The 27,281-nt window shown below is 38.4% G+C and overlaps 1 long non-coding RNA gene across 1 annotated transcript in view; it reads left to right on the top strand.

Moving 5' to 3' along the window:
- The window catches only part of LOC118501066, a 162,180-nt gene extending 136,818 nt beyond the window's left edge, over positions 1-25,362 (top strand). Inside the window, exon 3 of the long non-coding RNA XR_004903638.1 lies at positions 25,235-25,362. This is a non-coding gene — a long non-coding RNA (uncharacterized LOC118501066). The remainder of the gene's footprint in view (positions 1-25,234) is intronic.
- Positions 25,363-27,281: the final 1,919 nt, after the last annotated feature.

Raw genomic sequence — 27,281 nt, 5'->3', positions numbered from 1 at the left:
ACCACTGGTGCCCTTCCAGCTGTTGCCCTGGTGCTGAATCCCAGAGGGGGTATGTCTGTGTGAGTCTTAAGTCTGTTGCAGGCCTTTACGAGGAGTCTCCTAAGAATCTACACTATAGTTTCTTCTGCCACCCCAACCCCTGCTAGTTTTCACAGCAGAATTTGTGGGGACTGATCTTCCTGGAGCTGGAACCCTGAGCTGGGTGGTGTGGTCTGGGGCTAGGATCCCTCACTCCTGAGGTATCCCTCCCAATTTTTATCTACCACACATAGATGTGGGACTGCCTGTTCTGCATCCCTGTGCCTCTCTGCACCACTCCATCTCTCCACCCCTCCTACCCATCTGGATGAAGGTGGCTTCTTTAAATACTTGGTTGTTAGACTTCCCTACAGCTCAATTTTCTGACAATTCTGGGCGATATATGTTTCATCATATATTTGTACTGCAGTTGTAATTTTTGCTGCAGTTATGTGAGGGGGCAGGTGTGTTTACCCATGCCTCCATCTTGACCGAAAGTTGGGGTCTCTGTAATTTTGTTGCAGATAAAGTCTGGCTGTGTGATTTTAAAATGAAACACGAATTTCATTGTCTATCCTTTTTACAAAAGCTATGCTAAATCAGAAATTGTTACTAATAAAAAGGAAGTAAAAATACATACTCTGTTTACTCAGAGGTAATGACTTTAAACCTCTTGGTTGTATATTCTTCTGCTATTCATGTTCTGAATTTCTTCTAGAGGAATTATTTGTTCTTCATTGGTTATACAATCTTTGCAACTCACTGACAATATTTCCATAGAATATAAGGATAAAGGTTATTTTCTTTCTACTATGAGTAAGACATTTTCTTTATATTAAAACTCTGAGTGGCAGAAAGCCTAGACTGTGGTTTACCAGTAGGATTTAGCTCAATGTTTTAAGGACAAAAAGGTAAAATAAGGACACAACAATGAAACATAATAGCGTTAGAATCTGCAGAATAAAGAGCATCAGTGGTGGTTGGGAACTCTTTGCTTCTTTGGCTTAGATCTCAATGTTATTCCATTTTAATAAGTCAGTGATAAAGAACATAACCTATGTTCTCCATCCAGAATGTTTTGTGAAGTCTGAGATGTTTTCTTTAACCACAAAAATAAAAACTGATAATAAAAGGGGTTCCCTAACCTCAATACGTTTACAATGCACTGCTTTGCCAATGAACTTGAAGAAGGTGGTGATAGCCAAAGATCATCTGTGTTACCTCAAATTTTAGAACTCATGGCAAGGCTGCATGGAGTGCAGATGAATTCCAGATTTTAAAGGCATTTTATGGACTTCACTCAGTTACCTAGTACAATTTCTGTTGGGAAAAAACCCTAAGAAAACAAAACAGAGATTAAATCAAGTTACCTATTGGTAGAATCAAGACAGCACTTTCCTTTTTAACCTACTCTTTAACCTCACTGTTGAACTTCATAAAATTTTCAATAAATCATTGCCCCTGTTATTTTTCTGAGCGGGATGCATAGAATGAAGTAAAAATTTAGGGTAGAGTTGAAAAGGACAGAAGTGGAAGGCAGAGGGAAGTAGACTTTTCAAGATGAAATATGAATGATGTCCAGGGGCACTAACTGCTTCCCGACAGATCTAATACCCCAGTTTAATTTAGAACTGTTTTTCATGGAGTCAGAATAAAGAAGTCAAATTCAATGTCCTGACACAAATTCAGTTAATTTTTAAAACTTACATGCAAAATTTTAAATTCTATTAATTTAGTGTTTTTTAAAACATCTGTTATAATGAAAGAAAATCTAATTGTTTTGGAAAACTATTAAGTAAGCCCTAGTCATTTAAATCACAAATAATTGAATGCCTTTTTAAAAAGGATCTTTGGTGCTTGCTCATTTCACAATTTTGTACTTTTAGATGCTCCTGCTGATACAATAAGGAGTAACTTTTGAAAGAGATTTGACATTGACAGTCACAGATAGTTACCTGATTTTTCTAGATTGCAATTTAGCTTATAATTGCACTGCAGCAAGGCACAGCTAGCATAAATGAACAAAACAACTATTCTGCATTGTACGGACCAATCCTCTTCATTGTGGTATTAAGAAGAATTTAGATATCCATATGTCTGTACTTAGAACCTCAACATAAAACTCCTTTAAAGTCACAATGTCTCTTAATTAGTACATGTCCCAAAGTACACTTTTCTAGTTATACAGATGTTTATTAGAGATTTTAAAAATGCAATTTGTATTGTATCTTCTAGTGCCCTGGTATGGATGAAAAATGAATTTGCCATTTAAGTCATTTGGAGAACCATGGTAGCTACATTTGACATATAGAAGAGACCTCAAATCTACTTTTATATTTTCTCAGTCTTATTTATATGGCAGAACAAAGCTGAGTTCCATGGTTTTGAGGACAATCCTACCTCTGAGATCTTGTGATTTAGTCCTCATGCACAAACGGTGCCTGCATGTGTCAGGGCATCACCAGATCTGGCAGAAGTGTGGAAATCCTCTCTTGGCATATTTGTCATTGGCATGCTTTGCTGTCATCATTGTCACTTTTAAAAGTGGTTCTGAGAGCCCTGGCTGGGTAGCTCAGTCGGTCAGAGTGTTGTTCTGCTATGCCACGGTTGCAGGTTTGATCCCCGGTCACAGCACATATGAGAATCAACCAGGCTCAGAGGGCAGGCTGACAGCTCTGAGGGCGGGGTAGGTGGTGGTGGTGGGGGAGGCAGAACAGAGGAGGGATTGAGCAAAAATTAAAAAAAAGGAGAAGGAACTCATGGACATGGACAACAGTGTAGTGACTGTGGGGGAGGGGGTGGGAAGAGGTGAGAAAGAGTATGGGGGATAAATAGTGATGGGAAAAATGAAAAAAATTAAGAAAATAAAAGTAAATACATTAAAATATTATAACCTTCAAAAAAAGAATCAACTACTGAATGCATAAATAAGTGGAACAACAAATCGATGTTTCTCTTCCTTTTTCTCTCTAAAATCAATCAAAAACAAAAAATTAAAAATGTTTCTGCAAGAACAGACCTGCAAACTGAGATACAGGGAAAAAGGAAAGGAGAGGAGAACAAGTGACATCTGAGAGAAGCTTTAATGTTTTCTTCTCTGCCAAGGAAGCATTACAGCCAATGCCCATTAGAATAGTGTGAGCCTGGGATTCCTGCCCATTTGCAATTCACAATTTAAGAAGCACACATAAAATTCTCACAGACATGGATACCAAGGTTCTGCTTGTCCACAATTATCAAATAGGCCTCAAGCCCTCTGAAGCATTCAGTGGACAGCAGTTCAAAATCCTTCCTTCATCCAACTCTTTGGACTCCTCCCTCTTTTGAAGCCTTTGGTAGAAGCTGAGATGTCAAAGGTGTCATGTGTGAATGGGATGACATTTTCAGACATTGATAGTTTTGTCTGCCTTGGGGTGAGAGCACTCAGCTTACTGGATCTGAAAGCAGTTTTGCCTCTATGTGTTAAAACTTGTCCATCGGCTAGGCTATCTAGTGTGTGGCTAGTCTCGTTTCTTTAGAAGTATTAATTTGAAAGACATTCAATCAGGAAAAGAATGTCCTGGGAAGTCTGCCATATCCTGGTCGTGATCTTAGTTATTTCACATCATCCCTTTGTACAATGAGTACAGTGAGTCCTGCCCCATCACTGCTTATTGGACATTTGTCATGGTGGTGCTTACTCAACATCTTTGGTTTAGTCTTTCTATATTTTGGAAATTCCCTAAGTTATGAGGGTAGCCTTCTTATTTTAGAAGTCAGAACTCAAATTCCCAGCAGCCTCCCTTGCTCCTGGGATACACCTGGGCTTTACCAGCCAAACGCACCATGGAGCCTATGTTCAGTTATGGGAAGAGTTTTGTGCTCATTTCTATTTTGCTGGTATGCATAGCAGTTGAAGCATCTGGTATTGAAGGAAAAACTCTACTTATTAAAATTACATATAAATTATATGTCTTCTTTGGAGAAGTGCCTATCCAGATCCTCTGCCCATTTTTTTAATTGGATTATTTGTTTTATTGGTGTTGAGTAGTATAAGTTCTTTATAAATTTTGGATATTAAACCCTTATCAGATGTATCCTTGGCAAATATGTTCTTGCATTTAATGGGCTTCCTCTTTGTTTTGTTGATGGTTTCCTTTGCTGTGCAAAACTTTTTAGCTCAATGTAATCCCATTTGTTTATGCATTTATTTTGTTTCCCTTGCTTGAGGAGCTCTATCAGAAAAATTCTTGCTAAAAGAAATGCTAGAGATTTTACTGCCTGTTTTCTCCTAGAATTTTTAAAGGTTTTGAGTCTTATATTTAAGTCTTTACTCTATTTTAAATTTATTCTTTGTTAGTTTCATTTTTTGCAAGTATCTGTCCAATTTCCTCATCACCATTTATTGAATAGATCATTTTTACCCCATTGTATGTTCTTGCCTCCTTTGTCAAATATTAATTGACTATATAGACATGGGTTTATTTCTGGGTTCTTTATTCTGTCCCATTGATCTGTATGTAAACATGTATGTTTATGTGTCTATAAACCCATGTATAAACATGGGTTTATTTCTGGGTTCTCTATTCTGTCCCATTGATCTGCATGTCTATTTTATGCCACTACCATGCTGTTTTGATTACTGTGGTCTTGTGGTATAGTTTTTTAAAAATATATTTTATTGATTATGCTAATACAGTTGTCCCATTTTCCCCCCTTCACTCCTCTCCACCCTGCACACCCCCTCCCACCCACTTCCCCCGCTTTAGTTCATGTCCATGTGTCATACTTAAAAGTTCTTTACCTTCTACATTTCCCATACTATTCTTACCCTCCCCTTGTCTATTTTCTACCTACCATCTATGCTACTTATTCTCTGTACCTTTTCCCCCTCTCTCCTTCTTCCACTTTCCTGTTGCTAACCCTCCCTGTGATCTCCATTTCTGTGATTCTGTTCCTGTTCAAGTTGTTTGCTTAGTTTGTTTTTGTTTTTGTTTTAGGTTCAGTTTTTAATAACTGTGAGTTGGTTGTCATTTTACTGTACCCGTTTTTATCTTCTTTTCTTAAATAAGTCCCTTTAACATTTCATATAATAAGGGCTTGGTGATGATGAACTCCTTTAACTTGACCTTATCTGGGAAGCACTTTATCTGCCCTTCCATTCTAAATGAAAGCTTTGCTGGATGGAGTAATCTTGGATGTAGGTCCTTGCCTTTCACGACTTTGAATACTTCTTTCCAGCCCCTTCTTGCCTGCAAGGTTTCTTTTGAGAAATGATCTTTTGTATCATTTTTAAAGACTCTTTTTCATTTATTTCTGCTCTAATCTTGATTATTTCTGTCCTTCTACTTACTGTGTGCTTTGTTTGTTGTTCTATTTCAAGTTCCTTTAAGTTCAAAGTTAGATAGTTTGTTTGAGCTTTCTGTGTTTTTGTCCCCTCTCCCCGCCCCCACCCATAGGCCTGCAATGCTATGAATTTCCCTCTTGGGATTGCTTACTCAGTATCCCACAGATTTTGGGTTGTTGTGTCCTCATTTTCATTTCTTTCAAGTTATCTTTTTTGATTTCTTCCTTTATCTTATTGTTAACCCATTCATTGTTTAATAACATGCTATTTAGCTTTCATGTCTTTACATGTTTTTCAGTGTTCTTCTTGTGATGGATTTCTAGTTTCATAGCATTGTGGTCAGAGAAGATGCTTGATATCAGTTCAGTCTTCTTAAATTTATTGAGACTTGTTTTGTGTCCTAACATATGGTCTATCCTAGAAAACATTCCATATCCTCTTGAAAAGTATGTGTATTCTGCTGTTTTGGGGTAAAATACTCTGAAGATATCAATTAAATTCATTTGCTCTAGTGTGTTGTTTAAGGCTACTCTCTCCTTGTTGATTTTTTGCCTGGAAGATTTATCCATTGAAGTCAATGGGGTGTTAAAATCTCCAACTGTAACTGTGTATCTATCAATTTCTCCCTTTACATACATCAATATTTGCTTTACATATTTAGGTGCTCCTATATTGAGTGTGTAAAGGTTTACTAAGGTTATGTTCTCTTATTGGGTTGTTCCTTTTATCATTATAAATGTCTTTCTTTGTCTCTTCCTATAGCCTTGGTTTTAAAGTCTATTTTGTTGTATATAAGTACTGCTACCCCACCTTTTTTTCTTTTCCGTTTGCATGAAATGTCTGTTTCTATCCCTTTACTTTTCATCTGTATGTATCTTTTGATCTGAAGTGGGTGTTTGAGGCAGCATATATATATGGGTTTTGTTTTCTTATCCATTCAGTTACCCCAGGTCTTTTGGTGGTAGCATTTAAGCCATTAACATTTAAGGTAATTCTTGATAGATACGTATGTAGTGCCATTTTATGTTAGACTGTTTCCCTCTGTTTCCTCCTCCTTCTTCTTCTCCTTCTCCTTCTCCTTCTCCTTCTTCTTCTTCTTCTTCTTCTTCTTCTTCTTCTTCTTCTTCTTCTTCTTCTTCTTCTTCTTCTTCTTCTTCTTCTTCTTCTTCTTCTTTTTCTTCTTCTTCTTCTTCTTCTTCTTCTTCTTCTTCTTCTTCTTCTTCTTCTTGCAAGCCTTTTAACATTTGTTGGAGTATTGGTTTGGTGTTAGCAAACTCCTTGAGTTTCTTCTTGTCTGGGAAGCTCCTTATTTCTCCTTCAATTTTAAATGATAATCTTGCTGGGTAAAGTAGGTCCTTGCTTTTCATCACCTTAAATATTTCATGCCACTCCCTTCTGGCCTGAAATGTTTCTATTGAGTAATCAGATGCAAGTCTAATTGGTGCTCCCTTGTAGGTAATTCCCTGCTTTTCTCTTGTGGCATTTAGGATTCTCCTTGTATTTAAGCCTTGTCATTTTATTTATGATGTGTCTTGGTTTAGGCCTCTTTGGGTCCAACTTGTTTGGTACTCCCTGAGATTCCTGGACTTGTATGACTTTTTCCTTCAGTAGATTAGGGAAATTTTTGGTAATTATTTCTTCAAATAGGTTCTTGATCCCTTACTCATTCTCTTCTCCCTAGTTCCCATGATGCAGGTGTTGTTATGCTTCACATTGTCCAAAATGTTTCTTAAGCTCTCCTTATTTAAAAAAAAATATTTTTTCTCTGTGCTGCTCTGCCTCCGTGTTTTTTCTACCCTGTCTTCCAAAACACTGATTTGATCCTCTGCTTCCTCTAACCTGCTGTTTATTCTTCCCAGTGAGCATTTATCTCAGATATTGCATTCTTTATTTCTGAAAGGTCCTTTTTTATGGTTCTATGTCTTTTTTCATGCTGTTGAGTATCCTTATAATCATTACTCTAAACACTCTATCTGATGAATTGCTTTTCTCCATTTCATCTAGTTCTTATGGAAAATTTACTTGGTCTTTCATTTGGGGTCTGTTTCTTTGTCTTTCCATTTTGGCTGCTTTGTATTTTCTGGCTTAGTTGTTGAACTAGTCAGACATTAAACTGATCAGCTGTTGATCTAATCAAGCTGTGATCAGCAGCCTGGCTTAAGCACCACAGTGTGGGGCAGAGTAATTCCTGGGCGCAGAAGTTATTCCTTCCCCTGAGGGTGATGCCATTCAGGGAATAGTGCTCTGCATGACAGTAATGGCTTCTGAAGTATGGGGGTGATTGAGAACAGGGATCCTGGTGGCTGTTCCTTTAGTTTTATTCCCAGAGCCACCAACCCCAGACTCTCCTCAAATGTCTCTAGTCCACTCTGCCCTCCCTCTGCTGGCGTCTGTGGTAAGTGGCTGCAAACAAAATTTTGTGCTTTGGCCCTTTAAGAGGCTCTCTGCCAGCTATCTCTCCCTGGCAGACAGATATCTTGCTGCTTTTCATAGCTGGCTATTATCTGGGTTCCTTTCCTGCTCTGGTGCTGTATTGTAGGGAACCAAGCTTGGGGTTTAGACCCCATACTTCTCAGGGGAAACCCCCGCCACCCCCCCCCCCCCCCCCCAGGCCACTGAAATATCCCTTCAGTACTTCAGCTGCTGCCCATGGGAACCCAGCCAGCCTTCTCAGGTCTCCTCTGCGCTCCCTACAAGTTACATTGTGGTGAAGTGGTTTCTTCTGTTTGTGGTTATAAGGCTTCTCTCCATCTAGCGCTCAGTTGGTTATTCTGGATGATTTCTCTACAATTTAGTTGGAATTCCAGATTGGTTCTGAGAGGAGGTTTATGTAGCTTTCACTTACTCCTTCACTATCTTGGATCCTGTGACATCTTTCTTATAAGCAATATAGTTGTTATTTTCTTATTTTAAATATAGTTTTAATTTAATATTTTTCTCTTTACCTGTGGCATGCTAAATAACCAAATTGCAACATCTGGATATAAATTACAAATAAATTTTACTGTAATTACTTTTTGGTCAGCATTTTACTTGAAAACTATAAATTTTGGGAGAATATCCATATGTCCAATTTCACTGTCTATAAATTTGATGACTTTTTCAGAAACTTTGACATTAATGGTCCACAGAGGAAAAGATGAAAGTATTGAGAAGTTTAAAAACTAAATAAAAAAGAACAGCCGAGAACGTGAGCCTCAAATGTATGCTTTAAGTTTTTATGATAAATGTCAGCTTTCTGGGATGCTCTCTGGATCGCTGGTTAGGAGACAGAGAAATGTATAAGAAAATCATGAAGACATCTCAGAATCCATATTGAAAACCACTGATCTGTATGCTTTCTAGCTCTGCCAGTAAGCCACTCATTGCAAGAGAGATACAAAGAAGCAGGATAACAGAATGCAAGATGAGTCCTTTTGAAATGACTTGGAGTTGATTAGTATGACTGTATTGTATCAGTGCAGATTTTGACCTGCTTACTTTAAGTAAGAAAAATGGTATTAAATGTAAAAGGGATAACATTTGTAAACAGAAGAAGCTCTTGATGATAAAAGTGTTAATTAACAAGACAAATCTTCAACCCTGGAAATCTTTAAAAAGTTCCTTCTGTGATTTAGGCATTTGCTGGATAAAATACTCTTTTGAGCCTTGACTAAATATCTCCACAGACCATTTAAGAAGTGTCACAAATAAATTATCACTTAAAATAACTGTGTTTTCTTTATTATGTAAATAGTTCAATATCTGGGTAAGGTTACTCGTTCAACATTTCATATTTTCAAGCTGTGCACCCTATTGGTATTTTTTGTAGATTGTTTAATGCATTTGATGTTTAATCACCACAGTTATTTCTGGTAGTTATAAAAATGACTTATTTTATGTTTGTATTTAATGCAAATGTGAAAGAACTTACAAAATTAGGACTTGGCATACATTTAAATTTGCATTATGTTTCATAATTCTCATTGTAATCATCCCATTCTTTCACAAATTTATATGTTTGTGAAAAATTTATTTTCCTCAAGAGATTTTATGATTCCTAACATATTGACAATATTCAGGGAAAAAATTAATCCTGTAATCAACTTTAAAATTCTCAGATTCTTCAAAGAGGGCACAATGTACATACTAAAATACATTCTTAGCTAACAATATAAAGCATACATTTAGCATAAATTGGTTTTACATTCCAGATTGACCAGAAATTGATTTTAGGCTTATGGAAAAATTGTATTTCCATAATTATTGGTGTTACAACTGGCTTCTATTTTAAACTGCTCTGTGAGATATTGAGTACTAACACAATATTACTTCTGAGAGTCTATTGCAGGGGTGTCATACTCATTTTCATTGGGGGCATATCAGCCTCACGGAGGGTGAGGAGGGCCAAAATAATTTTAGGAATGTATAAATGTACCTACTCCTTAACTGTTAAGGAGTTGAAATTACATTTGGCCCTTTGAAGGCAACCATGAGGCTGATGTAGCCCCTGGTGAGAATGAGTTTGACACCCCTGGTCTATTGCATCAGTGTGCTGACCCACAGTTTTGAAGCCTGAATGTAGTTTCAAAGACCTTCAATAATACATTATTTTGCTGTATTGTTCTGTTGAATTCTCAACTAATTATAAGCTTAAATAAATGTCCTTGAAGTAAATTAATGATCAGAAAATCCTAAGTAAGTGGGGAGGTATTAGCATTGAGGTATTAGCATTTGGCCAACCATTTAGCTTGAGTGATTGTAATATTCAGTCAGTCTAGACACTCTCGCACCCAACCTAAGTTTTAAGATCTCCCCACGAGGAGATTCCCCGACTTGTTTAGACATTTGTTTCAGTGTTTATCAGCTTTCACTATGAAATGTATTTTAACTAGCTCTCTTAGGTTACATTTCAGGATTAGAGTGTGTGTGTGTGTGAAGGGAGAAGAATGGATAGATCATCTTCCACATTATTTCCCCCAACTTTTTATTTTGAAAAATTTTAAGACTAAGGAAAATGGACACATACATCCTTCATACAAATGTAAGTATTTTGCCACATTTGCTATCTTTCCCCTTTCCTTCCCCCTGCCCCATCTCTCTCCCTCTCTCTTATTCTAAGTTGAGACCATCACAACACTTTACTCTTGACTATTCAGCTTGTAAATCCTAAGAATAAGGACATTCTCTTATACAACTACAATGCCAATCTCACACCTCAAATATTAATTTGGTAACATTACCTAGTGTATACTGCCCATACTGGGGAAGTGACTTATATAGCTATTTAAAATGAGATGGCATACAATATTATATTAGTTTCAGGTGTACATCATAGTGATTTGACATTTATATATCTTACAATGTGATCACCACAATCAATCTAATAATCATCTGTCATTGCGCAAATTTATTATGATACTATTGACTATATCCCCTGTTCTGTTTATTATGTCCCCATAACAGATTTATTTTATAATTGGAAGTTAGTCCCTCTTACTCCTTTTCATTTTTTTATATATCCTTCAATCCTCTCTCCTCTGGCAGCCATCAATTTGTTCTATGTATCTATGAATTGTTTTTATTTGTTTTATTAGTTTGCTTTTTCTATTTTAAAGAGTCTACATATAAGTGAAATCATATGGGATTTTTAAAAATCCAAGATCCAATCAAAGTTCTTGCATTACATTTGGTTGTTATATCACTTCAGTGTTTTAACCCCAAACACTCTGCCTGCCTTTTTCTGTTTGTTTTTAATGACATTCACTTTTTTTGAAGAGCATAAACTTAATGTCTTATAGAATGTTCCACCTTTTGAATTTTGAATTTTTCCCCCTCAAGATTAAGTTCAGGCTGAATACTTTTGGCAAGATACCACATAGATCATGTTGGTATTTTTTATTGCATCACACTGAGGCAAGTGACATCAGGTTGACCCCAAATTGGTTGACACCTTTACTTGATTAAGGTTTTGAATGTGAAATCTCTACATTGTAAAATGTGCTTTTTTCTTTGTATTTGATTAGGATGCTATGAGAGAATATGTGAATGTCTTGTTATCCTTAATTCTTTCATCCAACAATTTGTGGTATCTAATGATGATCCCTGTCTGTGTCAGTTATTATGTTGATGATAGAAATGGTACTTTTCTGATTTAGTCCTACCTACATTTATCAGCTATATTTCTATATATGAATTATTATTATTATAAAGTTAAGGATAAAAATCAGCTTGCCTTGGTCTGGTAGCTCAGTTGGTTAGAGCATTGTCCTGATCTGCCAAGGTTGTGGGTTTGATGTTCCATCAGGACACAAAAAGAAGCAACCAGTGGATGCATAAGTAAGTGGAACAAAAACAAATCATGTTCCTCTCTCTTTCAAAAGAATAAATTATGAAAAATCAGCCTTCTTCCTTTGGAGGGAATAACCCATCAAGATGGTGAACTTGGTTGCGGAGCTGTGCTGAGGAAGCCAAACACATGGCTGCAGTGTTCCATTTGGGCCAATTACCTAGGCCGTGTTTCAAGGCCATGGGAATAATTGTCCTCTGCCAGTTCAGGAATGTGTTGCCAGCAGCCATCTGGAAAACAAGGCATGTAATGGGGCTAGAGCTATTCAAATCTTTCTAATTCAAAACACAAGCTCTAGGGGTTCTGGCCAAAATGGAGGTGGAGAAACCCTTCGCTTCCTTGCACAACCAAAAGGAGGATAACAACCAATCTAAAATCAATAAACAACCAGAAGTGCCAGAAAATCAGACTGCATGGAACTCTGACAACCAAGGAATTAAAGAAAGAGTCAACTAGACCAACCAAACCGGTAAGACAGGTGGATGGAGAGAACCCCCGGGCGAGGCAGCGGATTGTGTGGGCAGGGCTGGCTGAACAGGAAACTGAGGCTCAGAGCTGACTGTGAACTATGGCAGGGGGTTGCTGGGGTGGGAGAAACTCCGTCTCACAGTGAGGTTCATTGGGAAGTGGGCTACAACCGAGGTGAGCTATATTGTTCCCTCTCTGGCCCCTCCCCCACAGACAGCACTGCTTTGCAACAAGGAGGGTTGTTCCACCCTGGTGAATACCTAAAGCCCTGCCCCCTTACCATTTAACAGGTGCACTGAGACAAAGAAATATGGCCCAAATGAAAGAACAGAGCAAAGCTTCAGAAAGAGAGCTAAGCGATAAGGAGATAGTCAACCTATCTGATGGAGAATTTAAGGCCCTGGTAATCAAAATGCTCACAGAACTGATTGAGCTTGGTTGAAAAATGAAAGAGCAAATGAAAGATGCCCAAAGTGAAATAAAGCAAAATGTTCATGGAGCCAACAGTGACAGGAAGGAAACCAGGACTCGAATCAAAAATTTGGAGCAGAAGGAAGAAATAATCATCCAATTGGAACAGAATGAAGCAACAAGAATTTTTAAAAAAATGAAGAGAAACTTAGGAACCTTTGGGACAACTTGAAACATTCCGATCTCTGAATGATGGGGATGCCAGAAGGAGAAGAAGAACATCAGCGCGAAACTGAAAACTTATTTCAACAAATAATGAAGGAAAACTTCCTCAATCTGGTGAAGGAAATAGACTTCCAGAAAGTCCAGGAAGCTCAGAAAGTCCCAAAGAAGTTGGACCCAAAGAGGAACACACCAAGGCACGTCTTCATTAGGTTACCCAAGATTAAAGATAAGAAGGGAATCTTAAAAGCAGCAAGCGAAAAGGAGACAGTTACCTACCAAGGAGTTCCCATAAGACTACCAGCCGATTTCTCCAAAGAAATCTTGCAGGCAAGAAGGGGCCAGAAAGAAGTATTCAAAGTCATGAAAGGCAAGGACCTACATCCAAGAACACTCTATCCAACAAAACTATCATTTAGAATGGAAGGGCAGATAAAATGCTTCCCAGATAAAGTCAAGTTAAAAGAGTTCATCATCACCAAGCTCTTATTATATGAAATGTTAAAGGGACTTATCTAAGAAATTGAAGAAGATCAAAAACTGTGAACAGTAAAATGACAACAAACTCACAACTATCAACAGATGAACCTAAAAAAAAAACAATGAAAACAAAAACTAAGCAAACAACTAGAACAGGAAGAGAATCAGGGAAATGGACATCACATGGAGGGTTTTCAGTGGGGAGGGGGAGGGGAAGAGTTGGGGGAATAGCCTAATCAATAAAATATACTCTAAAAAAGACCCCAACCCCCCAAATACAAGCTCTATTAAGGTGGATTATCTTTTCATATGAAAGATGATAATTATTAGTATAAAAAGTTTTTTTTTCAATTTACCTCTTTAGGTCACATTTTACAAATATTTAAGATTTTTTACTTGCTTTTTTATTTCTGGCAGGGATTAAGGACCAGCTACCCTAAATAATACTTCTGCTTAAAGCAATTAAAACCACATATTTTTACAATTAAAAATGATGTAAATGATATAAAATATATTCTAATACAGACCTATAGAAAGATCCTACTGCCAAGATATTTGTTCTCAGAAAACCTCCAAATCTAAAGACTATTCTCCAGAAAAAGATATCACAGACATAAAAGAAAAAAATACTTTGAACAATCCAAACAAACATCATCTGAATGAAATAATGACAACAGTGTCTGGTAATATGTAAATTGGGAACAGAGGTGGCCAGTCCTGACATATTTTAAACTCTTCTTATTGTTCAGGGGTAGTTTAGTGATAGGCTTTGCTAAGTTAAGCAAGCATGCTGAAATGTTAAGGGTACTCACTAAAAGAACAGAAAGAATGTATAAATTCCAAATAAATATATTAAAAAGTGCATTAAAGAAAAAGAAACTGAAAACTCAATTTAAAAAATCAAGAAAACAGGAAAAAAGGAAAGGAACAAGTAAGACACAAAATAAAAATATGGTAGGAAGGAGGTCAAATATGCGCTAATGATAAGAAATGTAACAGACTTAACTCTCCAGTTGAATGACAGAGATCATACAGAATAAATCATTCAGATAAATGTTATTTAGAAAAGATAAATCTAAAGGATACATAAAGGTTGAAAGTGAGAGTGGGGGAAGGTTTATCAGACAATTACTAATAAAAGAAACCTGTTGTGGCTGTTTTGATCTCAGAAAAGAATTTTAAGGCAAAATCTTAACATATATAGAATGTCATGACACAGCAAAAAGCTTTTGTTTAATTAGAAAAATATAATGATTATAATTATGTGTGCAGCTTATAAAATGGCCTCAAAATATAGGTGCACCAACAAACCCACTACCAATACAGTGAGAGATGACATACCTCTCACCACTGATAGGAAAGACAGACACGAGAAAAACAAACTCTGTACAGATGAGATCAACAGGTGAAAACTTCGTTTATAGACTACACAAAACTCTGTGTTCAACATTAAAGAACATAGATTTTTCAAAAGTTTTTATAAATGTGGCAAATATAAAAATTGATATGCACTGGCAATGAAACAAGTTTTCATCAAATTGCAAAGTTATTGTTCTGGCCAAAACCTCTGACCACAAAATATGATTAAGTCAGAGCTTAGAAGGATAAATAAAATATTTCTTAATATTTAGAAATGAAAATAAATTTCTAAATTACCCATAAATCAAGGAAAAGGTATAATGGATATAAAACTAAATGCTAAGAAGCAAAAGCCAAAATTTTTATATTAAACTTGAGGGAGGCAATAAAAATAATTTATTTGAGAAAAATTTTAGCTTTAGATGTTATATTGGAAAAAAATAGAAGTTGACAATTAGTGAGCTAAGTGAGGACCTTAAGATACTAACAAAAGAATAAGAATATTAATCAAAAGAAAGCAGGAGGAAGGAAATAACAGGTTTAAGAGCAAGAAAAATCAGTGAAATAGAAAACAAAGACACAATAGAGATAATCAACAAAGAATATGAAAATAAATAAAATGGGGATGGGGGAAGGAGGAAAGGCAGAAATAAATAGCATATGTAAACATGTAAAAAATAAATGAAAGGAATAAAGATAGAAAAGGAGGACATAATAATTGCACATTGATTAAAATCTCTGGTTAAACAGTGAATATTTTAGATTATATAAAAGTACTTAAATACAGGTTGTTTACTGTTAGAAGTGTGTGAGAAATAGAGGCAGGAGGAACCAGAAGGTCTGATTCAAGTGCCTTTTTTTGTTGCTGCGCTGAGAGGCAGGCTGAGCCCGGTGGACTTCAGCCCTGGGGGAAGGCAGGAGTGGGGTTTGTGAGGGGTTAGGGGAGGGGTTAGTTTCTTGTTCTTCCAGGTGGGGGCCTCAGGGTTCCAGGATGTGAGCCAGGACAATGGGTTAGGTAAAGGGCTGGGCTGTTCCCAGGGACAAGAGGGTCAGCCTGGCCACCGGCCATTGTGACTGGCGCCAGGTGTCTATTGTGTGTGTCAGGAGAGAGTTTTAGTTAAAATTCAGGCTATCATTTGAGTCGGGACAACTGAGTCATGGGCAGTCCAGAGGGTTGGAAGCTGGCTTGACTGGGTCATGCGCAATCTGGTCAGTTGGGGATCTGGCCTGAGCCTTTCATTTACAAGATACCTACATGAAACAGAAGGGCATGAACCATTGGAAGTAAAAGGTTTAAAAAATGATAAAGAAAGCTAATACTAATGAAAAATAATAAACAAACTATTTTGTCATACCAAATAACTTTGGATTCAAAGTTCAAATAATGCACTACTAGAAGCATAAAAAAATCACTATTTAACAATATGTGGCCTGGCACAAATAATGCTTCTTTTTAAATACAAACACTTTTATTACAAAATCTTAAGAATGTAATTCCATAACATATCAATATCACACTCAAGCATGCCATATTGACATGTAGATGAAATATTCAAATTAAAGGTATAAGTTATCCCACCCATATTATTGCCCTACCAACTGCACTTGAGCAGGCGTTACGCCTGCTGGACCCTGATTTCAAGTTGATAGCAAGGTTGCAATGTTACCGACGAGGAGAGACAGAGACCTGAGTCAAGAGGCTCCCTCCCTGTCTTGGCTCTTATCTCGCTCGCAAGACACAGATTCAAGTGAGACACAAACACACATAGTGGAAATGAGACAGCAAGTTTATTTATACACTTGAGCAAAAGCTATAAGCAGGTACCCAGCCCTTGGGGTTCCAGGATTATATACCTCAGCTGGCTTCTAGGTTCTCTCTCCGTCCCCCTTGAGAATAATGTACAGCTACAAAGGCTTTCTTTCTCAGTAAAGGCTCTTTGTCTCAGTAAAATTGTTACAGAAGCTCCCTTTCCCAGCATGGAATCTCAGGGACCAGCCCCTCTATCCAAACACCACCACCCCCACCCCGCCCTGCTTCCTGCACAACTCCTGCTTGTTTGTTGCCTGTGACTTCAGGACACCTGGCAATGTTAGTAAGATTGTTACAGAAGCTTATAGAAGCTCCTTTTCTCAGTATAGTCTCAAGGACTCTCCTTTCCTCCTGTACTATTTTGCTTGTAATGCTCAGGACACCCAGCAATCTTATCAAGTCACTATGACTGCTGAGCTCCTTGGTCAGACATGTCTTTCTTGTGCTTCTAGCCTCCTGTATTAAGTTCTTTGTCCGATTGTAGTGGCGAGGGTCCTGGCTTTATTTCCGCTCTGACCGCTCATTCTTAGCTGCTATCTAACCGTAATAGTTCTTAAGGAAGAAGGAAATCTTACCTATTGTGACAGCATGGATGGACCTGGAGAGCATTATGCTAAATGAAATAAGCCAGTCAGAGAAAGACAAGTACCATATGACTACATAATCCCTTCACTTATATGTAGAATCTAATGAACAAAATAAATTAACAAACAACATAGAAACAGGCTCATGGACACAGATAACAGACTGACAGCTGTCAGAGGGGAGGGGGCTTCCGGGGGTGGGTGAAGAAGGTGAAGGGATTAAGCAATAAAACAAACAAAACCCCAACATTTAGACACAGACAACAGTACGGTGATTATCAGAGGGAAGGGGGGATGGTGGGAGGTAGAAGAAGGAAAGGGGGATCAACAGTGATGGAAGGAAATTTGATTTGGGATGATGAACACACTATGCAATACACAGATGATGTACTGTAGAATGTACACCTGAAACCCATATAATTTTATTAACCAATGTCAGCCCAATAAATTCAATTAAAAAAGTTTCTGTGAACTTAAAGACACACACACAAATGTACACAGAGATACATCTCCCCAAGCAACCAACCCACCAAAACTACAAGTAGAATTAGTCAAATCCACCATTAGAGTGGATTATATTAACACATATTTCTCAGTGATTGACAGAATACGTTGACAAAACTCTTTTGGAAAACTAGTTGATACTACCTTGTATATTTAGAGACTTGTGTCACTCCTAGGCACATGCCTAAGAGAAACTCTCGCACATGTGAACCAAAAATGCTTGCATCTGCAATGTTTGTAATTGCAAAAATTTTAAGCAACCCAAATGTCCAGCTGAGCTGATGGTGGGTGGATTCATACAGTAGGGCAAATTCAGGTCTGAAAATTAGTGTATTTCAGCTACACGAGTCAACCTGTATCAGCCATTATTTTGAAGTAAATAAACAATTTTTAGAAGAATCATGCCATTCGTGTAACATTTGAATAATGCAAAACCAAATACTGCATTGTCGTGATACAACCATATGTGATAAAATCGTAAAGGCAGTTTAGGATAAATAAACACAAAATTCTTGGGAGCAAAGTGTGAGACACAGCAGTGGAGAGGGGACTGCATGCGAGTGCACGGGAGCATGGCTGGCTCTGTTTGTCTTTGAAGTTAGGGACGAGTGGCAGCACGAGTATTCATTATATATTTTGCACATATTGTAAGTACTCTTTTGAATTCATTCAATAAATAGGAAAAATAATATAATATAAAACAATGCAAGTAAAATTGAGTAAAGAGAGGTAGGACTTTTAGAATTCTTAGATTTTGTTTGAGGAGTACCTGGGAAGTTATGGAATAAAAAATACCAGCTATGTTAGTCAGATGATTTTTCCCCGAGATGTACTACAGATTCAGAAAATGTCAAAATACATGGAAATATCTGTGGGCCTCTGCATCTTCTCTAAATTGTTTATGGTTTTTTTTTTTTTTTACTAATTTTAAGTACAAATTAGACATGCCATTATGAGTTTATCAGTAGTAAGCAGTATGTGTTGATAATTTCTTTTTTTCTTTCCTAAGTTCATATTTTTTTTTCTCGTGTCATCCTTACCTTTGCAATTATGGCTCCTTACAAACTTAGATAATCAATCTTCAACCTCCCTCCCCTGTAACTTGAGTGAGTACGGTTGGCTGATTCAGCTGGTATATCCCTTGGGGCTAGGGAAACAGTCTTTTATTTGTGGCAACATTCAGTGAGGTGCAGAACAGATGCAAGTTGTATCCTGTTGTAAGAGTCCAGTTGATGAGTCCCCACTGGAGGGTTGATGAGTGGTTGGGTAGAAAACAAGGCCTGAGGTATGGAGTCGAAGAAGGCAGTGATGGGTAAAAGTGTGGGGTGGGGCGGAGGATCATGGGAAGCTGAGGTGCTAGGAAAGCTCAGGATAAGTAGTGATGCAGGGAAGTGGGAACTAACTTGGACAAACTTGGGGAACAAAAGGCCAATGTGATAAATTTTTCTGAACTCCCTGCGCTGTTTGTAGGTATGAACTGGCTTCATCATACCAGAGTCAGAGAGGGGTATTCTATTTTCCTGATTATCTCTTAAATTTTGTTTTTGTTTTAGATTATTCCACTAAAGTCACTTGGTTCTTTTATTTACCGACTTAAATACCCACAATATTTCCCTCTTAGTTCTTAACAGAAAATGGACCTTCTCAGTTAAAGTGTCATTATTGCAGGGGGTAGTCAGTTGTATGTAAAAGGATAATTTGGCAGACCAAAAATAAAATCCTCATCAGTGATCATCTTGAAAATAGAGGAAAAAAGAAATTTAGTTTCAAAGGAACATTTTAATCATTAAGCAGAGAGTGAAGGTTGCATTTGTATTCAAGAACCAGGACATTAGTTTATTTTTGGGTTGCCTGAGAGTGGTCATTTCAGTTCTAGTCCCTATATTTCTAATGTTTTCTAATCACATGCGTATTGATTCCTAACTCTCAAGCCAAGGAAAGGTATTAAAATATGTCACCTTTTAAAATGAGTAAATAAAATGGAGTATGCATACTTGCCCAACACAGAGATGTGGAGAACTATTTTGGCTACATTCCTTTTGCTGCAAAAAAGTCACAGATTACCCTCTAGTTCCTAAGAACTTTTGGTCAAATGATTAAAATCACAGAGTGTAAGGACTCTTGAAAATAAGTATCTCATTCAAACAATACTAAGTATCACTTAGATTAACAGAAAAATAAGTTACATCTGTTTTCTTCATTCTCCAGTTAAAATTGAATGCCTATTGGATCAATAACAAGCCTAATAGTACTATTCTGACTGAATCAGAGTGTGGGATGGGAACTCTGAAGGAAATTAATTGCTGCCCTCTAAATAACTCTGTAGACCAGAATCTACTGCCTTTTTAACCCTCTAACTCTTCTCCTTCCTCTGATCTTACATTCGGAGACATTTAGTAAGTTATTTTTTTTTTTAAATGAAGGAAAGTGTTGTTTTACAGAAAGAATGGAAAACTGCCTGTCGTTAGATCCTCATCTTCATGCTGGTTTGCACACTTGTCAATATCAGAGGTTGGCTCCCGTTTGAAGAGTTCAAAAAGGCTTAGTTAGCTCTCAAGAGGTGCAAAAATTGATCATGATGAAGTATGACCTCTGCAGAGCTGTAAAAATTATTTCATAGTCACATTTTCTTTAATGAAGCCATTTTAAGCAAGCAAACAACAACAAAGCAAACAAGCATACCAACATTTGCAACTGCTGTGAAATAGTGAAATATAGGAATGAGGCTTATCCAGAACTCGGGAGTGATAATTTAATTTGATTATGGGTAATTTGCAATATTTAGAGGACAATAACCATATAAAGAGTCATATAAACATAATAGGGTTATATTTCTTCTGCATCCTCATGAAGGTCATTGATACTTATGGGATAGGTACATATATTATATAGTCCTTTAATAATAAACCCTTACTTATACAGAGAAGAAAAACAATTGTTTTCTAAGTAGTTGCAAAGGCACCCATTAGGTACCAATATTATTCCCATTTTACAGGTGAGAATACTGAGGCTTGGAGAAGTCACATAACTTACCCAAGGTTATGGCACTATTCCATGGGAGAGCTAGAGTTTGGACTTGAATACAGCATCTGTGTTTTCAACCTCCATGAGATGCTACCTCTTTGAGGCTCATAGAGGTTCCTTCCAGGTCTCATAGTGCTAGAACAGACAAATAGTGGCTTTATTTCCATCTGGGCCTGTGGAGATAGCTTGTCACACCTCCAGTCTACTTTATATCATGATTGGTTCTTACTTTGTCCCCTGTTTTCATCCAGAACAGCATACTCAGCAAGATTTGAAATCACCAAGAATTCTTCAGATTTTTTCCTCCTGTTTAGGAGGTATCAATGTACCTGGCATAGTATTAGGTAATAGTGTTTCAAGATTAATGAAGCACCATTCTTCTTCTCAAGAAGTCTCAGCCTAGTATGTAACCCTCACCCTTCAAAACTGAGGGTTATGAACGAGAATCAATGACCCTATAGAATTGAATGGACTAGTCTTCTTGGTGAACCAGTGGGATGATTCCTAGAAGGTTTCATAGGAGAGAAACATTTGAGTGAATGTTCTCCAGGCATTCAAGAATGGATGGAGGTTATTGTAAGCAGAAGAAACAGCTGTTTGTCTGCCTGGATGTGGGAGGGTTAGTACTACAAGCCTGTGGAAACTGACAGGCTTGATGTGGCCAGGCGAAGCTAGCAAGTGATGGTAGGGTATAGGGTGCAGGTGGGTGAGTAGGATGAGATGAAGCCAGCCAGAACAGGAGGCAGTGGTTAGGCAAAAAGACTTGGCATTCTGGTTCTCCCCACAGGAGGACAGTAGGATCCCTCTGCCTGGACCTGGAGGTCAGCTGCAGCCTCAGCTGCTCCTCGGTGCCCTGGGCCTTCCACCCCTTCCGAACCCAGACCGGAAGTGGAAGTGCGCCCCAGAGCGGCGCTGCTTTCCTGGTTACCTGGAACCTAAGAGCAGTTCTAGTTTTTCCATCTGGAGTGGGATCTCCAGCAGTCATCATCACATAAACTGGTGACAATTGCTGTCCTTGTCTCCTTCAGAGGGGACATTTTCAAGAACCAACCTGTCTTTAGGAGGGGAATGTGGAGGAGGAAGCAGTGGCTCCCTGGTTGCCGACAGCCTGGTCAGAGGACTTGGTGACCTTTGAGGATGTGGCTGTGGACTTCTTCCCAGATGCATGGGCAATGCTGGACCCTGCCCAGCAAATGCTGTGCAGAGACGATATGCTGGAGAACGTTTGGAACACGGCCTCAGTGGGCCCAAGTGGAGCAGGAACAGCTGAGGACTGAGGAGGACAGAAGTCTCCAAGACACCTGTGCAGACCCATAGTCTCAACTTAAAAATAAACAGACCACTGGGAAGCAGAATGAAGATTGAGGGAAACCATCTAATGGCAGGGAAAAGTGCAGACTTTCTATGGCGGAGCATCCCTGTGAGTCAATGAAAGTGAGAGATTTTAGCTACCACTTATGCCTTAAACAACAGGCACTAACTGAACCTGGAGACAAACCTCAGGAAGATGATCTATATGGAAAAGCCATCAGAAGGAATTCTAACCATATTACGCCCAAGAGAAACTACCCAGGACAGAAATGCAATGACTGCGAAGAATGTGGGAAAGCATTTAGCTACCCTTTATCCCTTAGGGTCCACGTGTGACCTCGTGCTGGTGAGAAATGGTACAATTTAAAAATTTTTTATTTTAATGCGTATGGCGATCTCCAAAGGCCTTTAAATAAAAACTAAGAGCTCTGTTAGGGTGGCAGTGGGAGAGAGGGCTGGCAGCGCTGGATCACAAAATTGGGGAAGGCTGCCTTCTCGATGTTGGCAAGGGGCTGCACATTGAGGGGTGGGCTCAGTGTGGATGCCTCCCCTGTGAATTCCTTGCTGAGATTGCTCACATGCGTGTGTCCTGACAGCGAGGGCACAAAGGGTGACGGCAGGCAGCAGGGCGTACCAGCCTGGTGTTCAGAAGAAGGGGTGTTTTACTCACATCCTTTGCACATCCCTTGTTGGACCTGAAGCAGAGGAGTGACCTCCTCAAATCACAGTTTGGAAAGACCACATTGTAGAAAGTGAACCAGTTTTCTTTGCCTAACAGGATGGTACATTAAAAATAATTGTCATTCTTATGATAATGTTGGCACTAGGAAGGTCTCACACCACCTACTGCAGGGGTGTCAAACTCATTTTCTCTGGGGGCCACATCAGCCTTGTGGCTGCCTTCAAAGGGCCAAATGTAATTTTAAGACTGTATAAATGTAACTACTCCTTAACTAGGGGCAGGGAGCTCGGCACTGCCACCAGGTAGAAAGGAGGTATGAGGCCAGATAAAACAAGGTGGAGGGCTGGATTAGGTTCACGGGTCTTGTGTTTGCCACCTGTGACCTATGGGCATAGAGTTTTATGTTTTATTTTAAAAGAACTCAGGTTGGGAAAAAGAAGTAAAGTACTATGTCGGGTTCCTGCACAGTAGGTGTAGGGGAAGAAAATAATATCACTGCAAGCAAAACTATGTGTCATATCACATTATGCTTACATTGAGGGTGTTTTAAAAAATAGTAAAAGAAAATTTTTGAGATTTCTTAGGTGTTGAGTAAGTCAGAAGAGGATGTACTCATATTCTTTAGGGACATTTTAAGCAATTTAGGCTTAAATCAAGATCTAAAATTTGTTGGTGACCCAGTTGTTTGGAAAGTAGATTTTGTAATCTACTTCATAACAACTCAATTTCATAAGAATTGTTATGATTAACTTCACAGACAAGTCCACAGAAGCTGAATTTGTAGTAACTGAAGTTAGGAATTTTTTGGATGTCATTCAAACTAATTTAAGCAAAGAGGTGGATAGTAGTGGGGGACGTGGATTTGGGGGACATGGCTCACAAGCCCTGCCAGGGCAGAGACCATATTGTTTTCATCTTTGTTGCATCTCTCAGCCTAGCAAAAGGCTTGGCATGTAGTAGGTGCTCACTAAACATTTATTGGGTGAATAAAATAAACCAACCACCGGAATGTCAGGGGTTTAGCTGGACCTTATACAAGATGGTGGTTAAGGATTTGAATGCCCTCAAAATCCTCTTTCTCAACATTTCTATTATTTTCTTGTGTTGGCCTTATCCTTTCAGAGCAGGCCATCCCTGTGGTTGGAAACTTGGTCATGTGGGACATTTATGTTCACATCTTGCAGGGTTTGCATTCTTAAAATCTTTCTGTACTACGAGAATCAAAACTCTAACAGAAAAAGTTCTGATTAGCCAGGCTGGAATTCAATACCTACTATTAGAACAATGAGCTGTGGCAGTAGAATCATGTAGAAGGTAGAAGTCCCAGTTGAACTGTATGTTTGGTGGAATGAGGGAAGGGGCTTTTACCAGTTTCATACTCTGCAGACTTTATAATTTTTTTTTAAAGATTTTATTTATTTATTTTTAGAGAGGGAAGAGAGGGAGAGAGAGAGAGAGAGAGAGAGAGAGAGAGAGAGAGAGAGAGAGAGAGAGAGAAACATCAATGTGCGGTTGCTGGGGGTTATGGCCTGCAACCCAGGCATGTACCCTGGCTGGGAATCGAACCTGGGACACTTTGGTTCCCAGCCCACGCTCAATCCACTGAGCTACGCCAGCCAGGGCTAGACTTTATAATTTTTAAGAGGAGGGCCTTATCTAAACTAAGGGGCTATAAAAAGAAAAAGGAGATGTATTCCCTGTTTTTAAAGTATATATTCTTTATGATGATTCAAGACGGTAAGATCTGGACAGGAGCCTTCAGATATATAAAAGAACACTAAAGTGAATATAAGTTATTAGGTGAAAACATACAAGAAAGAAAAGTATAGAAAAAGAAATGAGAAGTAATGGGAAAACGGTTCCCAAGGTATAACTGGACGTAGATTTTAAAGAGAAACGTTATTTCATTCAGACAAACATTGATACGCTTGTTGAGTAGTTACTGTGTGCTAGATATTGCGGTGGATCATATTTAGGTCAGAAAGATCTCTAAGGCAGAGGTTTTTCCCTGAAACAAGCGGGAATCCATCTGTGTGGAACTGATTTTGGGAGAACACAAAATCTACTCAGAAATTTTACTTAGAGCTTGTTTAATCAAATTAGCAGCAATAAGGTTCAGATAAGGAATTCCTCCTTTTTAATTGTTACCAACAACTCCTTAGCATCCCCCAACCAGTGATATTGCTATATGTCCTTATATGCATGTTGAATGTACACCAGGCAATAACAAAGTCTCCAGTCTTTTTGTTTGTTTTGAGGATTTTCTTACCCCTAACCTTCTGAGTTCTCTCTTTTTCCCTCCACCCCCCTTCCAACATGCACAAATACACACACACACAAACACACACCCTTCTGAGGTGTTTCTGAGATATCCATGGGTGGGGGGCGGAATCTAAATGATCCCTAAGAACCCATTATTACCTGTATTTTCTATATTTTACTTGCTTTCTTTTCATACTGTTGCAGCTTAGCTCAAGAAAAGGCCAGAATGACAGAACGAGACGTACATTTCAGCCCAGTTCCACAGCTGTCCATGTGGAGATTCAGGACAAAATTCCACTTCTACTAGATAGGTCCTACTTCAGCAATTTCCTAAATATTACATAACTATGAAAAGTTCTGACGCACATACATCAAGTGAACAGCAGACCAAAGAATGGGTTTTGTTTTCCCTCATGTGCATTTCTTCTATTTTTAAACACCTTAGGTTGGAATCGCCCTTCAGGCTTGCCTTCTGCAAATCGCTGGGTGCAGAAACTGTGTTGCAGACGTGGGAAAACCGTGCAGAGCAGCCTGGCAGTCTGATAGTCCCCAACATGAAGAAATTCTTTTGAAGGTTAGTCCTTGAACGCATTTCAGCCTTTTGCTGAGGTCGGCTAGTGTTGGCCAAGTGCCTGCCACGTGCCCTGCTCTGGGTGCCGGGGGTACACAGATGACCGAGACACGGGCACTCTGACTGGTTGGTGAAGTCCAGTTTTCTTGCTGTTTCAGATGTTGGAGGTAGATTTTTCATTAGAAAATTCATGTGAGAATTTAAATGTGAAGACACTATTTTTAAAATCGACATGTAATTGACATTCAATTAGCTTTAGGTATACACCATAATGATCTGATATTTGTGAAGTGATCATAATCAGTCTAGTTATCATCCAGTCTTCTTAATTTTTAAGCCAACAGGCATTAAGACCAGTTCCACTGCACAAGCGTCCAGTTTGTCCTCTGTTGGGGAGGAGGAAGCCACCTGAATAGGTCTTCCCTCTGCAGAGGGGAAATGGTGATTTAGGGGCAGGCCTGCCCTGCAGCACTGGAGAGGTTTGAATGTGTTACAGGAGAAGTTTCTGTATCCATACAGAAAGTGAGTGGCTCTGATTTTTAAGCCAGCAATTTTATTGTAATCATTATTCAGGTGGTTGAAAGCAGATAATGCCCATCCCGCGAAGGGTTTTGTTCTAACCAGGCTTGTATATGTCTCGTGTATTTATGACTGGCCTATGAAAGGTTTATCTCTGGAATGGAGTGTGCAAGGAGGGGACAATCATAACAGTTGAAAAGTGTTTCCCCTCCCCCTCTCCCTGCAACCACACTCTCAGCCCCTTACTATTTTACGCCTCAGTGTTATTTTCCATGTGGCTGGTTAGAAATGCATGCAGGCTGTTTCAACAACAACAAAAAAGAGGCCTTGGAAATAGTTTCTTGTTTCTATTATAATAGAAACTTAAAAACTGTAAGTTGCTAAGCAATGCTGAATTTTGCTGTTTTGATGAAAATGTGGTCAAACAGGGAAACAATGCCTTATTCATCACATTTTTGTCCCGATGTTCTCTCGGGGTTGCCAGCGTAGCAGATTATCAGAATCTTGATTATGTTTTGAATTTGAGGATATTAAAACAAATACTCTTGTTGTTTCCTCAGGTGAGTTTAGAGGGCAAATAACAATCTATTCATTGCTAGCCAAAACTGAAAGAGTAAATAATTGAAAATTAATGAGAAAAGGGGAAAAACTGATGTTTTATTTAACCATTTTATGAAGCCTACTTAAACAGAGCACTTAAGTAATAGATTTGAATGATGTTAACTATATATAATTAAAATATCCAGAAACTGCTTCTCCATTTCAGTTTGTTTATGGACTACAAAGCATATGCAAAGCATCTATCAGAAAACTGTCGGTGCCGGCTCTTCCACATACATAACATATAATAAATATAACACTCAGAGATGGGATCAAATGACCATATATTGCAGAAGGCTTAGAAAAGTGATAAACCTACATTTGCATAGTTACAACCAGGAGCTAACCCTAGGTCTTCCCTCACTACAGAACCCATGTTCCTTGTAGGACATCAAAACAGCCTATCTTTGGGTAAGCATGGTTTGCTTTACACCAAGTGCACACCATGATTTTCTAAGAATGTAAGGGACTTCCTGAAAAGTACCTTGAGCATATGATTATGTGGGGTGGTAAAGGGATGGGAAAGACAGAGAGGAGAGTGCTAGCAAGAAGTTGGTTCTATTCTAAATATCCTAGATTGGGAGTGTGCAGGGATAATATCATACTTTTAGCTTTCTTTCCTACCTTTTTACACACTGTAGATTTTTAGAGCAAATAACATTTCCCCAAACAAAATTAAGTATATTGATTCTTTTTATGGTGTTAAATCCTATTCAGACATTTTACAATGTTTTTGTTCATTGCGGTTTATTTCTAATCTGTTTCTTAGCTGTCTTAGGAGCAGCAGAATTTGCTGTTTTGT

The sequence above is a fragment of the Phyllostomus discolor genome, chromosome 6, assembly GCF_004126475.2.
Source record: "Phyllostomus discolor isolate MPI-MPIP mPhyDis1 chromosome 6, mPhyDis1.pri.v3, whole genome shotgun sequence".
In the NCBI taxonomy this organism is placed as follows: domain Eukaryota; kingdom Metazoa; phylum Chordata; class Mammalia; order Chiroptera; family Phyllostomidae; genus Phyllostomus; species Phyllostomus discolor.
This window is presented reverse-complemented; position numbering and strand designations above follow the sequence as displayed.